Source organism: Corylus avellana, chromosome 8 (genome assembly GCF_965113065.1).
Source record: "Corylus avellana chromosome 8, dhCorAvel1.hap1.2, whole genome shotgun sequence".
Taxonomy (NCBI): Eukaryota; Viridiplantae; Streptophyta; class Magnoliopsida; order Fagales; family Betulaceae; genus Corylus; species Corylus avellana.
Window position 1 is genome coordinate 4,861,891 of NC_142497.1, and position 944 is coordinate 4,862,834.

At 39.2% G+C, this 944-nt stretch overlaps 1 pseudogene; it reads right to left on the reverse strand.

The window, feature by feature from the left end:
- On the reverse strand, positions 1-522 carry LOC148584000 (disease resistance protein RPV1 pseudogene; annotated as a pseudogene).
- Positions 523-944: the final 422 nt, after the last annotated feature.

The window sequence follows — 944 nt, forward strand, 5'->3', positions numbered from 1 at the left end:
TTACCTATTATGTACATGCCATCCAGAGATATTGCTCACTTCTCTCAAAGCAGCTCTCCACTTTCCCATCATCTGAGTGTCAACCTTGGGATCTTTTTCATGCCTACCAAAAGCTTCTGCAAAAGTTTCTCTTTGGTTTCGTACGTCAGATGGATCCACATTGTAGAAAATGGGCAAAACTCTCCCAGAATCTCTCATGCATTCAACTATCTTGGCAAGTTCATCGAGGCACCATCTAGAGTAAGCATAGTTTGGTGAGATAACAAGGATCGCGTACATGGATTCTTGTATTGCTTTTAAGAGCTCCTTAGAAATATATTTTCCTTGCTCAAGCCTTTCATCGTCTCTAAACACGATAATGCATTTCCGTTTCAAAGCAGCATAGAGATGGTCCGTAAAATTCATGCGAGTGTCTTCCCCGTAGAAACTGAGGAAAACATCGTATTTCCATGGAGGTGTTGAAGAAGAAGACGAAGAGTCGGAAGAGACTATGTGAGTACTCGTGGACGCCATCGAAGACATACAAGCTGGTGTTCTCTTTTTTTGCAAGTAGATCCCGATGCCAATAACGAAAAAACACAGCAAACAAATTATAAAGCAAACCGTCATTGTTAAAAGCAATGCCATAATTTGCAGATTTTGAGAATAGGCTGGATCAGTTTCTGTAACAAGGTTCTGGACTTCTGGGTATTGTTTATATTGAAAAGGCTTTCCGCGTTGTGAAAAAGCGGTCAACATATATAAGGAAACTTGCAGGTTACTCACCATTAATGCTCCCTCTCTTGTTCACGAAAGTAGAAGGAAATGTCGTGTAAATTTAGTTGAATTCGGGGTCCACCAATTAAGGTAATTAATTTTTTCCGTACGTGAAGTTTCATGGAAATTACAAGTACCTTAGCTTGGCTACCATGCTTTTCTTATATATTTTAGTTACTATATATAAT